Source organism: Nannobrachium achirus, assembly GCF_963921795.1.
Source record: "Nannobrachium achirus genome assembly, chromosome: 6".
NCBI classification, from domain to species: Eukaryota; Metazoa; Chordata; class Actinopteri; order Myctophiformes; family Myctophidae; genus Nannobrachium; species Nannobrachium achirus.
The window spans coordinates 58,053,332-58,067,680 of record NC_137815.1 but is presented as its reverse complement, the minus strand read 5'-3'; the positions used below and the strand labels follow the sequence as shown (position 1 = coordinate 58,067,680).

Sequence of the window (14,349 nt, the reverse complement as noted above, 5' to 3'; positions counted from 1 at the left end):
ATCAAAGGGGGCTTGAGCCCCTGCCCTTTTATCCGTCTGTAGAAAGCGCCCTCTCCAGACCATGAATGCAGTTTTTACTATAGTGAAAGAAATGCAAATGCCTCCTCTCCATCCATGCCATACCTGAAGGCAGCATTCAAGAGAATTGCCTTGTCCAAACTCTCCTGAACTTGAATGCAGGATCTTATGTTGAAAGAATTGCCCTTTCTGTGTAGAAATTATGCTTATGATTACGTTTAGTTCAGTGTGATATAACGCACCGAAAATAGCCGACCTCCAAGCTCTTGTGAGTTTTTGTATTTACTGAATTTGATCACGTGTCTAAAGAATTGCCATGGTCACAGTATCCGTAGCATGGTCAGTATAAAGTCAGTATCATGACCATGTCCATGATACTGAAATTATAGTATTATTACTGACCATGATTTTGATACTGACATGATGAATGCCTAAATTGTAATTAAAGTAGTAGCTGGATTAGAAAAGAACTCCAAAATGACACACATAATGTGCAACTAGTGTATGGCCTATACTTGTTATGTAGAGGACATGGCATGTGCCATGTGGGGATGTGGAGTATTTTTTACAAGGCTGACCTTTAAGCAGCATAACGGCTGATCATTTCATCAGTGTTATCACGCAACAAATGTATGACTGACTGACTGACTGACTGGTATTTCTACAAGGCCTTCTGAGATCCAGGCTGAGCCACAGTTGACAGCTATATGTAATCCTCTCTATCTCAGTTAATATTAGGAAATAAAAAATATATAATAGATATAATAGTAGATATAAAAGGGCGAAAAGCGAGGTCGCGCAAATCTGTCTTGGCCATATGGATTCTGTCGTCTGACGTCATACATACAATCCCTTTTATGCCATTTGTATATGGAGATCCCTTTTATGCCCATATACGGAGATCCCTGCTCTGACATCACTGTGATGTCATCAGTGATGTCACAGGGTGTGTCACCATTTTATGCCCATATATGGACTGTGGAGATCCCTGCTCTGAGGATCTGACATCACTGTGATGTCACATGTGATGTCACAGTGATGTGTCAGGGGAACCACAGTGTCAGGCATTACCAACTGGCTAACCATCGTCAAATAAATCTCTGTTTTGTTCCTTTTCATCTGACTTGCGTAGCATCAGAGTCTGCCTTGAGAGATTAGGCGTTACAGACAGATAGACAAACAGAGATATGGTCGCAATTATTATTTGTATTACTATTATTTATGTATTTTCCGTTGAATATTCTACTATTTTTGCCATGGCTATGACATGGCTATGATAGGAAATTATGGTTAAAAGAATCACACTAGTGTGAACTGAGCGGTGCAGGCAGCTGGACTGCACCGTTGGGTACTTATCGGTGAAATAGTGGAGCAGCAGGCATTGCTCCACAATAGCAGATATATAAGCTCACAGCAGTTCCCTAGTACTCAACTTTGTTGACCTAAGCACAGGGAGTTGGTGTCTCTGTGTGTGCGTGCGTGCGTGGGTGCGTGCATGTGAGACTGTGAACAATGAAAACACAATTGACTAACTACTAAAGACAGATCATCCAATAAAGACGTTCTAAATATAATATATAAATATAATATAATAATATAAGGGCAAGGATATGACATAGTATCGGGTCCATTTCTGCAGTGTTTAGTTGTCGTCTGTGGTAAATCTGACACAAAATCCCCCCCCTCCATGCACACACACACACACGATTACACAAGCTGGCTAATGTACACCCAGTCCTTTAGCTTTGAGAGCAGAACAGGCCTCAGGTTAGTCTGCTACCAATGTTCTATAGTGACAGCAGTGGAATCATTTAATGTGCTCTCCATTATTTGAGTCTGAGATGTCTGAAATGAGAGAAACATCCCACAGTCACAGCAGCGGAGTTTATAGTCACATTTCAGCTTTGTCTTAAAATAAGATTATATAAGAAGTTCTTAGCAGTTCAAGTGCTAGAGGAAAATGAAAACACAATTGACACAGCACTGTAAAATGCATCATACTTTAATTCTTCAATGTTTTTGTTATACTGTATATAACCTGTAGATATCAACCTTTATTTACCAGTGTTTATCAAGTGCTATAAATTAAAAGTCCCATTTGAACAGGTAGCTAGTATTGATCGTTACAATTTTGGTAGTGCCTGTGAATAAACCTCAGTATTCATTTATCCATTTGTAACTCTGAGTGTACAAATGCAACCAAATAGACTCCCAACACTGAGGATCTTACAGTATCCTCCCTAGCATCACAGCCAAAGTCCACACTCACTTCTCACCAAAGGATCCATTTTCCACCAAAACATTATACTCACCTGACCAGCTGCCAGGCAGGGATAAAGTTCGGTGGAACACTTTGTCCAGACGTCATACTACTCCACTTAACCACATAGACGCTGGTACAGTATGTTTGTGAAATGTGCTATAAAACTACCATGTCTTGACCAATTAATATTCAACAATCTTCCATAATATTGTCCCACTTGGACAGGTAGCTAGTTTTGATCATTACAATTTTGGTAGTGGCTGCACATCTATTCGCAGAACCATTCAGTATGCAAGAGCTGTTCACCCAGTTCATCTGATATCAGGACTAATGGTTTGACTTGGCACAGTTCTCTAGCAGTAAGTGAATTGTCTCTGGCATGAGACAATTCCACAAGATGTTTCTAATTTATGCTCCACTCTAAAACAAGTGCTTTGGCCCTGAAGACTTTGGGTAACCTTGGTTTCCATGGCCTCCTGTGTCTCAACTTGGCCAAAACTTTAGATTAACCACCATCGCAGCCTCAGCTGCTTTCCACTCAAGACTCGGTGTGTGAACAGGTACTACACGTGTCACTGTACCGTGGGTAGAAATGGCCTCACCAAATGCTGTACGCCAGGTGTTTAACAGCTTATGTGTGAATTGAAAATTCCTGGTTCCTGTCATTTGCATGGTGTGTGCGTGTGTGTGTGTGTGTGTGTGTGTGTGTGTGTGTGTGTGTGTGTGCGTGCGTGCGTGCGTGTGTGTGTGTGCCCTTACACAAGGGATGGCGGGGATTTATAAGATGGAAGGGAGTAAGGGACTAATCGGAGCAAACAGCTGGGACGGCTTTCCACTGTGACATACTGGGAATTCTGGGAGGGGAAACACCTGCTCCGGCATGGAAGCTTGACAGTGTATCATTCACGTTGAATACAGACTTCCTAAGTGGCGCTGACGCAGGCATACAAATTGGCTCAATGTTTCTCTCTCAGTAATTAGTTTAGACCAGTTTTAGGTTTTAGGTGTGTGTGTGTGTGTGTGTGTGTGTGCGTGTGTGTGTGTGCGTGCGTGTGTGTGTGTACGCGTGCATGTGGTTGTGCATGTTAGACAAACTAAAGTGCTAAATTGAATCAGGAACACACACACATACACATACTAGGGCATTAATGACTTGTGATTTTTGCAAGTCGACTCGACTCATGAAAAGTTGAGTTGAATCGTTTGATGACGTCATCACATCACACACGACCCCCCAATTATTTTGGGGGGTCCCCAGATGATTAACTTAATGTGCAACATTGTTTTCTCACTCAACTGTAAACAAACCAACATAAAGTTTAAGTATATAGAGGGTATCTTCACATTTCTAAAGTGCCAATTTAAGGACTTTTTAATTCCTCTAAAATGACAAATTAAACATTGTCCAAATTGTCAAATATATAGTCGCATCGCGAGGCGTGGTGAGCATGTAGATCTGCTATTTTCACAATAGAACCATGTTATACCAAATGTAATGTAGCACTGTAATATTGGATCATTCCGTCCTTGACAATAAGCAATCCTACAGTTTGAATGCTGTACAGACGCACACATGACATGGAGCAAAAATAATGATAGAAAAAATACAAAGCATTTTTTTTTTCAACTTCGACTTTCGACTTTCTCTGGTGGGAGTCGACTTGTGCAATGAAGACTTGACAACTTTTTCCGTTAATGCCCTAACACATAGGCCTACACACGCACACTCTCTCTCTCTCACACACACACACACACACACATACTGTACACACGCACACACCATATTTTCAGAGTCCGAATGGGACATCTAAAATTAACCCGCTTGTCATCATGTCGCACGGTTAAATATGACGAGCATAATCCCAGCACTCCACTCCAACCAGGACAGCCTCAGGATGACTTTGCTTGCTGCAATGCATATTTGGCACGCATCCCTCCCATCCACAACATCAATGTACTTACTATGTACAAAAGTGCCACTGATAAAAATACACAGAATGTAAATAACAGCTGTGACAGACAGCCAAACACGGCCCCCATAGACAGGGTGTGATTGAACAGAGAGAGTGTGGCCGGGCCAGACGGCTACAGATCCTTAATCTGGATTCACTGAGACACTGGTCTCCCATTCCCAGAGCACAGAAAAGCGGATGAGACCGGTTCTACTGTATGTTGGATCAGCTGGCCCCGCTAGCTCTCACCCACAAGCTGTAAATTTGATAGTCTTAACTTAAGACAACTTAAGACTCTTAAGTACCAGCTCTTATGCCTTAACTTAGAGGCCTATCCATACTGTCTCCGGGCCACCAAACTTTTTGTCTGAGAGTTCCGACTTTTCAACCTGCAGCTTTCCATACTCTAATTCGGGGTAATGCTTTTCAGAAGATGCGAATGACGTCATTTTGTAGTTGAACCGGACCTTTCCGACGAAAGGTTTGGTGGTCGGAGACTGTATGGACCAGGGGCATAGTTCTGCCGATTTAAAATGACTCCAATACGGAAGAAAAACGTCCTATCATTGGCCGCTAGTTGCGCTGTTTTCCCCCCCGGCCGATCGCAAAAAGAATTGTTCTCCATTGGATCCCATTCATTTTCCCCTTTCATTTTCTAACCTTAATTAACATTTTCATGAATACTGTATGGTTCCTATCGCTAGTTAAAAATTGCCTTTCAATCACCATCATATTCGTTTTGTCGAAATGTGGTCCAATTTATTTTCAAATAAATGATAAAGTTGCGGGGGGGCGTGGCCAACTAAACTGATACCAGTCGGCTGTGTTCTTCTTCTTGTGCTGTATTTCGGGAGGCTCCGACCACATTCTCCCATGTATCCCTGCGGTTGCACGTGACCGTTGGCAGCCAATAGCATCTCTGATGCCTTTACAATTCTATGATGGCGACACCCATTCCAAGGGGTAGAAAAGGGCCATTTGCGCTGCATAGAAACCAATGGCTTCGCATCGTCCATATTTTTCTACAGTCTATGGTATGGACAGGCCTTTGAGTTAAGGCAAATAGAGCCCATATATATAGTTAGTAGCTCTCACCACTTCAACTCAGTGAATACAGTTCTCTCTGTGACCACAAGGAGGTGTGAGTTCTCAGCTGCAGACTATCATATTTAAACATTTGGCTCTTAAAGACACTAAAGTAGGGTTCAGGGATTTTGTTGCAACACAGCAAACAAAATAATAATTTAAGTTTGAATCACAGTCCCTTCTGGCCTTTTTACTGCAACAGTCAGCTAGTTTATTTCAGGAAGTTTGTTGAATCTGTGTCATTCACTCCGATTCCCTCTGATGACTTAATTTCAGTAAAAGTTTTACATTTTCATCTCTTGGCTCTGTGGAAGTCCTTGTTTTTACCCTCCAGTCTCCCTTTCCTCTGGCTCTGTAATTGAATGTGATTATGTAAGCCGTGTGGGTCTGAAAACTGGCAGAGTGGTGAGATTTTTTATTAACAGGGCTGTATATTATTTTTATACCCCGAGGCAGTAGCTGTCAGTCCTGCCATCCCACTCGCCAGGGCCAGGCGGTGCCAAGGTGAACATGTTTTAGTAGGGACAGTGACACTGGCGGAAAGACACAAGTGATAGAATGCAAACGCATGCAAAGTAAGGTACGCACATAACATATGATCAGAGAAATTCATCTCAGACGCACGCACGCACGCACGCACGCACGCACGCACGCACGCACGCACGCACGCACACACACACACACACACACACACACAAACGCACGCACGCACGCACGCACGCACGCACGCACGCACACACACACACACACACATACACACACACATTTTATCTCATAACTAATTTTCATGCCCAATTTAGGCTCCATCCCAGTATAAATCATCTCTCTGTCCTCCATGGGATCTCATCATCCTCAACATCATCATCTTTCTGTCTGTCAGGACACACCAGGGCAGACAGAGGAGCTTGGACAGAGACTAGCAGTGGGCCTTTGGAATTCAAAAGTAGCTCTCATGGTCAGCCAGTTCACTGACACTCACATTTTGGCTCTGGGTTATCCACACACTGCAATTAACACGGTGCCAAAAGCAACACTTCCATTTGTTGTCTGCAGAAGAAGACAGGAAGAGAGGGAACGTAGCTAAGGTTGAATTACTGGTACTTAAGACATGTATTTGGTAGTGAGCAGTGACGTGGAGAATTCTTTTTTTTTTTTTTTTTAAGATTTGCTTTTGGGCTTTTTATGCCTTTATTTGACAGGACAGTAGACCGACAGGAAATGGGGAGAGAGATGGGGAATGACATGTGGCAAAGGTCGACCGGGTCGGGAATCAAACCAGCGACGCCAGCAGGCATCACAGCCTAGTATGTGGTATGTGCCTTGACCACCAGGCAGCGCGACACGTTGTGAGCTTGGAGGTCGGCTATTTTCGTTACTTGATACCGCGCTAAACTAAGCATAATCAAGTGAATACTGGAGATGTGGTTTACGGCATGAATTTCTACACAGAGAGGGCAATTCTTTCAACACATAAGATTCAAGTTCAGGAGAGTTTGGACAAGGCAATTAATTCTCTTGAATGCTGCGTTCAGGTATAGCACGGAAAGAGGGCATTTGCATTTCTTTCACCGTAGTAAAAACTGCATTCATGGTCTGGAGCAGGGCACTTTTTACAGACAGATAAAAGGGCAGGGGCTCAAGCCCCCTTTGATGTCTATGAGTGCACGTGCCTGGTAGTGAGTGTTTGAATTGGACTCCTCTGCTCCTCTCTATGGCCTCAGCCAAAAGCTCACGTGTTTGAGAGAGTGCGTGCGTGCGCGTGTGTGTGCGTGTGTGAGTATCTGTGTGTGTGTTGGGGGACGGGGCAGGTGTTTCAAGTTATTCAAGGAAACCCGATGGAGGACGCAGTGTTCACGCGTTTATTTATAGCCAATGAATCTCTACCAGTATATGAAAATACGCCCTGCCTGGATACACGACAGTGACCCCACTGGATAACTGTCGGCCAATAGACTCTGACCATACTGGACACATATACTATAAGTTATAATTACTCTACTGTGGCCTGGGACCCTGCATATCCATCACGTAAAGAGCATACTGATGCACAGAGCATCCTTTTCATTGCCAATATATACACAGCAAACAAGTCTAACCAGAGAAAATATAGATTCTCTTTTAAAGAGCTAGATAGCAAACACATTGCCATGGTTTCTGAAACTAATCAAGTACAAAATTAACATTTGCGTGATCTAAGAAAAAATCTGAGTACAGCTTTTTCCAGAACTTCTAAATGTGTATGGATTTGCCTACAGTGGGTAACGATGTTTATGAAGTTCCTGACCATTATTTACACCCCGTTGTGCCCATTAATTACAGATTACGGTAAAAATGCTGTATCAGTGTATTTCTCAGAAACTTTTACTTTGCACTTAAAGTGCTGGCCAGGAAGACAACACTGTCTTAATTAGTATAGGAAAAGAACAGATCTTTTTTGTCTGTATAGGAAAAGAACAGATCTTCTTTTTTTTTCAATCACAGTTCCCTCCATTTGTGCCAACTTGTAATTGCTCCTTCGCATACATAAATATCTAACACTATGCAGCATTTAAATTATTCTAAAGAGTACTAAGTTGTCAGAGATGGCTTATTGTCAGTATCGGAAAAGAACAAGGTGTCTATGCCCCTTTCAATGCGCTGTTAGACCCTTGGCTTGGGAGATGGATTGAGGTGGAGCACAACACCTACCATCAGCTCCCAATAGCCTACTTAGTGACAAATAAACCACTTTTGAAGTCATGTGACTTAAAAAGTGGTTTATTTGTCACTCACTCATACATGTGTGACATGGTCTGCAAGAATGTGCAACAAGAGCAATACAATATACAGAAAATAATAACTAGTATGATGCCTCAGGGCGATCTATCTGGCCAGTGATGTATATCGGACCAGTTACCTATATATGGAGACTCCCTGTTACCCATATATGGAGATCCATGTGGAGATAAGCTGTGAGAGCCCAAACATGCTACTCAGTTATTCGTTATGTGAAAGTCCTATGATGTCTATGACATCTGACATCATACCCTGTTATGCCCATACATGGAGATCCCTGACTGTAGAACCAGCCACACAGATATTGGCTGTCTTGGCCATCTGGCTTGCCCATATATGGATTCTGTTAGTGTGGTATAGCCGATGTGGCCTCCATATATGGGCATTCCCATATGAAGTCCAGTTATATGGGCTTAATATTGATGACATCAGGGAACTCCATATATGGGCATAAAAGGGATTCTGTTACTGTGACATCACAGTGAAGCCAGAGCGTGATGTCAGAGCCATTTCCATTATTGTCACACATTTACAACAGCAATAATAGGTGCAAATTAAGTGGTGAGACAAACACTGCCACCTCTCCCTTCCCTGTTGTACCCTCAGCAACATACAAGCTGTTAAAGAACTGGAAGTCCCATTAACTGAATCACTGGAGATTTCTTAGAGAAACCATGACTTTTTCTCTTCTTTTCTCTCTTGTCTTTGAAGGTGTGTTTGAGTTTAGACAAGAAAATGATCTGAGGCTGAGCTATCAAAGAAGAATATAAATAGGCTACTTGGAGAGACTTTCATAATTATTTTATGGTTCTGTGCTGCCCCCCTGTGGACAAGCTCAAGTAAGACTTTTTCAGAATAGGGAATGAGACCAACAAGTTGGGACCACAAAGGGGGAAACGTTCCCTTTGCTAAGAATACACACATGCACATGCACATGCACATGCACAAATAAACATGCACATTATGCCCACAGAGGGCATAATAAGAACCCCTGCTTAGAAGAAGGCCCCTGCTTATGGGCCTGCATGTGCAGCCCAAATAAAACTCTGAGGAAAAAAAAGAAAAAGAAACTCTGGCAAACCCAAATTTTATTATTTTTCCATCTATACGTACCTGTGTACGTTAGTAGTAAACATCATTATTTAACATAGTTGACTCCTTTCCCCCTCTTTTATGGTTATGTTCTTTTATTATTGTTCTCTTTTTTTCTTGGCCTTTTTTGTTATTATAATATATATACTATATAATCATTTATTATATGAATGTATGACCTGTATAATGAGATGATCAAATAAACTAAACTAAATATAATAAATATTATTATTATTTATGATTATATTGTTGGGCTCTTAGTCTGTGCCCACTTCTCACTCAGTATACTTTTATGTTTTGTCTTATGTGTGTTTTTTTTGTGTCTGTTGGTCAGGGGAAAAGAATTTCACAAGTGCACTGTGAATTGAATGTTTAACAATTGAGAAGTCCGAATGTTTGCACTGCATGGGAATAAATACATTATAAGAAAGGAGAAAAAAAGAACAAAAGGAAAAACATAAAAAGTAAACAGACACCTACAGAGAAAACCAACACAGTATCAATCAGGTAGGTCGGACAGGTCATGCAGGGTCAATCATTAACTGAAGTTACCGGCACAAACAAGCCCAGACTATGACTATGCAAGACTATATGCACAGATTATACTATGCAACATTAGCACACATAGTGATGCAAGAACCAGTTAAGAAAGCAGTAACCGAATGTTAAACTAACTATTCCCCCTCACCAAACTTGCACATGCTTTCTACTATCAGTGTTTGAAATAGGTGTGAAGGAATGTGTTCAATTCTTGTTCAATTTGGATACTTAGACAACATAATACAGCAATAACAGCTAATTCAGCTGCAGGCTTTACTTTTTTATGAAATAATGTAAATTCACCATATTAATCATTAGCTCCAATTCCCAAAGCATATTTCAGGTTAAATATTTGATGTTGACCTAACCAACAAGGCAAGTCATACCACAGTGCAAAGTCCTCTGTTTAGAGTTATATCTGTGGAAAGTCAAGTTAAAACAATGGAAAGGATCTATTGATCAATGTTTTGTAGCTAATCTGCACACAACAGGAAGTGTAAAAGCAACAATTGAATTCATTGATGGGGGAGTGAACTTACCATGTTTGCATAGTGTCTGTCTCAGGTTGCTAACAAGGTGGGAGGGCACATGACATGATCACTAGGTGAAAAGTGAGAAATAAAAAAGAAATACATTATTATTATTTGACAAATGTTCGTCTTTATAAGGGCCACGGGTGTTGGGCAGACCATAAAAAAAAGATAGACAGATATATTGTACTGAGGTATATATACATAACGACCGGGAATCGCACCCAGGTCTCCCACGTGAAAGTCTAACATCTTAACCACCTGCCCAAAGGGACATCCCTAAGGGACATCCCTTGTCCCTTTGGTCTGATGGTTAAGATGTTAGACTTCCACGCAGGAGATCCGGTACGAATCCCGGGCGTTACATAACAATGATACTGACATGATACTGACCATGAAACTGATATGATACTGACATGATACTGACTACTGATATGATACTGACCATGATACGGATGATACTGACATGATACTGACTATGATTCTGACCATGATACTGACCAGATACTGTGCTACTGACCAGATACTGACTATGATACTGACCATGATACGGATGATACTGACATGATACTGACTATGATACTGACCATGATACTGACCATGGTACTGAGGTCTGTCTCTTCAGGCACAGAGGGCAAGCTGGTGACTCCATGGGCACCTTCCCCCATCAACAGGTTGGGCTTGGTAGAACGCTATAGACAGCCAACGGAGCTTAGCTTGAACCTGTCATATTATTTTTATTACTATTAATTATTAATTAATTAATGTCCAGACTCCCTGCTGCTGCATTCCAACCATCCTGCTGGCTCACTCCAAGGTTATAATAATTTAGTTAACTAAATCTTACAAAATAAAGCAATGTGACGCATTGTACAGCGAGCTTGTACAGTAGATCGGCTATTTTCACTATTTTTCCTTTTGAATCTTATATACCCCTGACAAATACCTCATTACAATTAAAACAAACACTAATGATAAACTGTAATCCTTTTCAAAAAATCTAAAATGAACAAGCAAAGCCAATTTGAAAACAAATCAAAGTTAAAGCTGCACAATATGTAACTTTCCTCTTCTACCCCGGATTTGAACCCGATTTCCTGTGCAAGTGCTGAATTTCACCTAAATCTGAACCTTTTTACTGAGCTAATAGAGCCTCCTTTTCAGGGACTTGGACAGGACACGTATTGTGAAATGTATGTACAGACATTTTCTTTATGCATATTTATTTTGTTACTTCTATTTTTGGAGCTGTGTGGAACACAAGCTCCCTATACGTGGCCGTGTGTGTGGGTCTGTCTGTCTGTCTGTCTGTCTCCGTCCGTATATGTAGCCTAAACTTCGGCGCGTAACTAGTGCCGCACCATTTACGCCACTCGCGCAATATATACATCAAAATGTGCGGCTCAGCCGGGAATGGTGTTCTATTACCTTTCGTTCCGATCCGCCTTACCATGCCGACGTAATCGGCAAAAAACGACGCTTAATTGTCCCCATTGACTTATAATGGGACAATGCAAGAAATCACTTTCAAGTATTTTTCTCTCGTAAACCATAGGAGCTACAGTTTCAAACCTCGGAGAGGAGATTCATAATGATTTTAAGAATGAATCGAAAAATAATTACATCACTCGGCCTCATGGTGGCGCTATAACGGCCCACTTTACGTTTTGCCCCGTAACTCTTGAACCGTAGATCGGAAATAGGCCACGCCCATTTGCGCCAGGATAGATTTTCCGCCATCTTGAATTTTCTCCAAAACACACTTTTTGCTCCTTTTCCTACATATTTTCTTCAAATGTCACAAAAATCGGTACACATGATCCTGGGTGACCAGAGAGGTGCTGTTGAGTCTAGCCTGCCCTGAGCATCAACTGCAATACACACACACACACACACACACACAACACACACACACACACACACACACACACACACACACACACACACACACACACACACACACAGCTCCACTTCGAACAGAGGTTCGATTTTTCTGTACTGTATAATGCCCAAAGAACTGAAAATAAACTGAACTGATCTGATCTGATCTGAACTGAACTGAACTGAACTGCCTGCTTGATAAACACTGTCTGACATTATTCTGGACCTGCAAGGTGTTTTGCTAAAAAAAAAAATCACACCCGTGTGAAGTGGAGCTGTGTGTGTGTGTGTGTGTGTGTGTGTGTGTGTGTGTGTGTGTGTGTGTGTGTAGATCATGTGTACCGATTTTTGTGACATTTGAAGAAAATATGTAGGAAAAGGAGCAAAAAGTGTGTTTTGGAGAAAATTCAAGATGGCGGAAAATCTATCCTGGCGCAAATGGGCGTGGCCTATATGGGGAGATGCGTCTTGACCCAAGGAATCCAGGGAAAAAAGAATTTTAATTTTCCGATCCACGGTTCAAGAGTTACGGGGCAAAACGTAAAGTGGGCCGTTATAGCGCCACCATGAGGCCGAGTGATGTAATTATTTTTCGATTCATTCTTAAAATCATTATGAATCTCCTCTCCGAGGTTTGAAACTGTAGCTCCTATGGTTTACGAGAGAAAAATACTTGAAAGTGATTTCTTGCATTGTCCCATTATAAGTCAATGGGGACAATTAAGCGTAGTTTTTTGCCGATTACGTCGGCATGGTAAGGCGGATCGGAACGAAAGGTAATAGAACACCATTCCCGGCCGAGCCGCACATTTTGATGTATATATTGCGCGAGTGGCGTAAATGGTGCGGCACTAGTTACGCGCCGAAGTCAGGCTACATACACACAGACACACACACAGACAGACAGACAGACAGACACACACACACACACACACACACACACAGACCCACACAGCCACGTATAGGGAGCCTGTGTTTCACACAGCTCCAAAAAAGTAAACCCATAACATAATAATGAGTAACTAGAAATACTGTTCCTTCGAAACAGTGTGGGCTCGATTCCAACCCAACAAATAGGATACTTTAAGGTACTGTAAGGTACAGTACCTTACAGTATTGTACTGTACCTTACTATACTGTACTGCACCTTACTGTACTGTACTGTACTGTACTGTACTGTACTGTACTGTAACTTACTGTACTTTACTGTACTCTACTGTACTGTACTGTACTTTACTGTATTCTACTGTAACTTACTGTACTTTACTGTACTCTACTGTACCTTACTGTACTGTACTCTACTGTACCTTACTGTACTGTACTGTACCTTACTGTACTATACTATACTGTACTCTACTGTACCGTACTGTACCTTACTGTACTGTACTCTACTGTACCTTACTATACTGTACTTTACTGTACTCTACTGTACTTTACTGTACTCCACTGTACCTTACTGTACTTTATTCTACTTTACTGTACTTTATTGTACTTTACTGTACTCTACTGTACCTTACTGTACTGTATTGTACTTTACTGTACCTTACTGTACTGTACTCTACTGTACCTTTCTGTACTGTACCTTTCTGTACCTTACTGTACTTTACTGTACTCTACTGAACCTTACTGTACTTTTACTGTACTCTACTGAACCTTACTGTACTGTACATATTCTATGTGTTCTAGATCTACATTTTTGATTCTGTGTTTGGGAACCAGCAACTGTCAAATGGACTCCAACTGTAGTGGAGTATATTGAGTGCATATACTGTAGGCTAACAATCCCAGATCACATCTGTCCTCCACTATGTCTATAACCAAGGCGTTCTTCTATGTGGCCACTCCAGACTGAGGAGTGGAGCATGGCTTTTATTGTGTTTGTGGATCTGACTTGGAAATGCATTGGTTTTGATATCTCCCTGACAACCAACAACAACCACTAATATGGCTGACTGTCCCTGCGGGCTCTAGGATATATGGCTATGGGATTTACATCCCATCGCCCGGACTTGATTCTTGATCACAGCTGTGTAATCAGTAGAGTGGAGAGGGACATTTATTTATAGTTTTAACTATAACTATAGTTTTATACATCACACAGCTTAGACATTTGGATCAAATCAGAGAGCAGACCTGTGTGAACGCAATGATATAGATAGCATATCTGAAGTGTGAACACTGCAGCCACAGCGCCTTAACATAAACATGGGTC

The 14,349-nt window shown here is 41.5% G+C and overlaps 1 protein-coding gene across 1 annotated transcript in view; it reads right to left on the bottom strand.

The window, feature by feature from the left end:
- Positions 1-14,349, bottom strand: part of cfap100 (cilia and flagella associated protein 100) — a 95,618-nt gene that overhangs the window by 77,548 nt on the left and 3,721 nt on the right. The window contains exon 2 of the mRNA XM_080728984.1: positions 10,266-10,326. The gene's annotated coding sequence lies outside the window, so the exon portion shown is untranslated. The remainder of the gene's footprint in view (positions 1-10,265; positions 10,327-14,349) is intronic.